Here is a 3,111-nt window from a genome sequence, read left to right on the forward strand (position 1 = left end):
GAGTAAAAATATAATCTATTGCATTATGTGCTCCTGTGGTATGAAGTATGTTGGCATGACGACTCGCATGTTGAAACAGAGGATACTCGAGCACCTGGGTACTATTCGACATGCTGAGTCAGATTTAAGAAAATTAAAAAACTGACCACAGTAGCACATCATTTTCATAAAAAACATGGTAACTCCGCAAAGGACTTAAAAGTTTTTGGTCTAGAAACCATTAATTTGGGTATCAGAGGAGGAAATATTACAAATGAGCTACTTAAAGTAAGAATGGCGCAGCATCGTTCAGCCATAAGAGCCGCTCTGGTGCCTGGCAACAGTGAGCAGCCAGTGGCATGACATTTTGCCTCCTTTAAACACAATATGGCCACACTGAGATATAAAATTCTAGACCATGTGCCCAAAACATTAAGAGGTGGTGACAGAGGTAAAAAATTACTCCAACTAGGGTCGAGGTGGATATTTAGATTAGAGACTCTGGTCCCACGGGGTCTTAATCATGCTTTGGGTTTGATTAATTTTCTGTGAAAAGGATTCTTAGCTTAGACAGTTGATTGAGTAACAGTTTAGCTATGGTAGTTATGCAGCAACCTATATTTCTTTATATACTCAGATAATATGTTAGTATTGTTCCCAATACACATTTTATTCACTGTCTATAACATGCACTTTCTCCACTAGATGGCAGTGGTACTTTAGACTAGTGAGTACTCTTGTTTACATTTTTACTTTCATGAAGTGCAATATAATATTTAGTTATTGTCTTTTCTAAATTTACAAATTAAGTTAATAATTGGTTTATTTTCCACAGTTCTACACCTGAGTGGGCATGTTTTTATATCACTATTTTTAATGCATCACTGTGCTTTGGATATTAATGTAGGTTGTTTTTACTAAGTACTCTCAGATAGATGTTTATTGTTGCCACTTTTATGCTGCTATTATTTGTTTCAGTCACACTGTGTCTGTAGTTTGTTGTATTTAGCCCTTTGAGATCACAGGGAGCGCTTTGTTTGTTGTATTTTGATGGTTTCCATGACAGCGCTGTTGGCCCGGATGACGTCACTTCCGGTTTCACGGAGATGCCGAAACCTGAAGTGCGGAATCGGGATCTCTTGGTCTGAGAATGAGGGATGGGGGTAAGTTATTGATTATACCAATGTTATTTAAGGTTGTTTTGTCACATACTGTGTGTTATGTTGTCCTGAGGAAGGGGTGTAACACCCCGAAACGTCAACCAGCACTTGCACTTAATAAATCCCTCTGGTGAGGGTTTATGGATTTACAAGTCTCTGAGTGCCGCCTGTCATTCTGGATTATATATATATACCAATCCACAACAGACGGCACTAGGAGACATCGATCCAAGGAAGAAAAAATTGTATTGTAAAAGACATCAATGTTTCAGAGCTAATGCTTCGTCAGGACTATACAAATAGTACAAGTAAAAAGACATGGGGGAGATTTAATAAAGCTTGGAGAGAGCTAAAATTGGAGATAAATAGCACCAACCAATCAACTCCTAACTGTCACTTTACAGTCTGTATTTGACTTTATCTCTCTCCAAGCTTTATTAAATCTCCCCCACAATACTTACCCACATATATGCCATCACCAAACACCTCCCGACATAGCTCTCACGTCTCACGTCGGTATCCCGCTACCGGAGGAACCCCCAGCTGGCAAAACTTCCGGTCCCTGTCCCGGCCATTACCATGGGAACCTGAAGCTTACTTTCCAACTGGACCACCCGGGCAGGTCTCGGATCACCGCCCATGCTCCATGCAAACAGGAAACCTCAGTGCAGAATTAGCAATAAACATTTGACACACTAAAACCAATCACAACATGGAAGCCCACCATCAAATTCCTATGGGTGACAGATTACATAATACCAATTAGCTCTATTGTATACATACTTTAAATAAGTATGTTAAGGAAATATGCTCCAGCGGTTAAATGTAAAATTCACCAATACAAATGTCCAAACCACACACACGAAGAGTACAGAACATGTATGTATATATATGTGTGTGTATAGATAGTGATGATAGTAATATTGATGCATCCTACAGATTTGTTTTATATGGTGTTGTGGGTGGTGGTATTTATATACAGTTAATGTAGAGGTTATTTATGTAAATACCCAGCGGTGGAATATGAGTGACATTCTGAGTGAATTTTCCGTTTTAACATGGGGCTTGTTTAAAGCTGTTTGTATCTGGTAGAGCTGTCAACATTGGACCCGCTTCCTAAGGCATTACGAGGAAGATGGAATAATAGTGCTTAGATTAACTGACGCTTCTGGGTTGCTAGGCGAGAGACGGCTGTCTCTGCCTATGTCCTAGGTGGTAACTGTGCAGCTGTGCGGCTGCGCAGACACTGACTGTCAGTGAGAGTGCAGCTATGTGGCTGCGCGTGATTAGGTTGTAATGCCTGATGACATCCGGAGTATAGAATGCGGAAGTCTTGCCACTGCATGTCAGTGACTGAGACAGCAGGGGTATGGGACGTATGAGCATCCAGGTGTTTGCACCTCATGGCAGGGGCGTATCTATAATGGGTGCAGGGCGTGCGGGGAACACAGGCCCCTGGGTTCAGGGGGGCCCCACACCGCATACCCTGCACCCATAGAATTACTTACCTCTCCGGAGTCCCACATCGGCGCAGGGGTCCGACGCTGTAAAAATGACTGGAAAATGTCCGCCGTGGCCATTTTCCCGCCATTTGCGCATGCGCAGTACAGGGAAAATGGCCACCGCGGCCATTTTCCCGGTGACCAGTGCATCCTCTATAGACTCTGGGCGCACTCTAGTGCCCAGAGTCTATAACTCCGGCGCTGGCCGCGCACAGCTCAAAGCGCTGCCGGTTGCTGGACAGAGAGGAGGGGGCTCATGTCGGAGACTGCACACGGGCCCCCTCCTCTCTAGAAACGCCCCTGCTTCATGGTAAGTTTATCACTACTTATCCCAGGGTTGGGTAAGTTTGTATTGATGTATGATCTTGGTGATATGAGATGACTGGAGGTCTTGAAACCGGTCACATAGATGACCGAAATGTTGTCTCATCGAGTGTTTGGTATATTTGTAATTGCACTGAGGTGCTATG

Source organism: Taudactylus pleione, unplaced genomic scaffold (genome assembly GCF_031769625.1).
Source record: "Taudactylus pleione unplaced genomic scaffold, aTauple2 ptg000005l, whole genome shotgun sequence".
In the NCBI taxonomy this organism is placed as follows: Eukaryota; Metazoa; Chordata; class Amphibia; order Anura; family Myobatrachidae; genus Taudactylus; species Taudactylus pleione.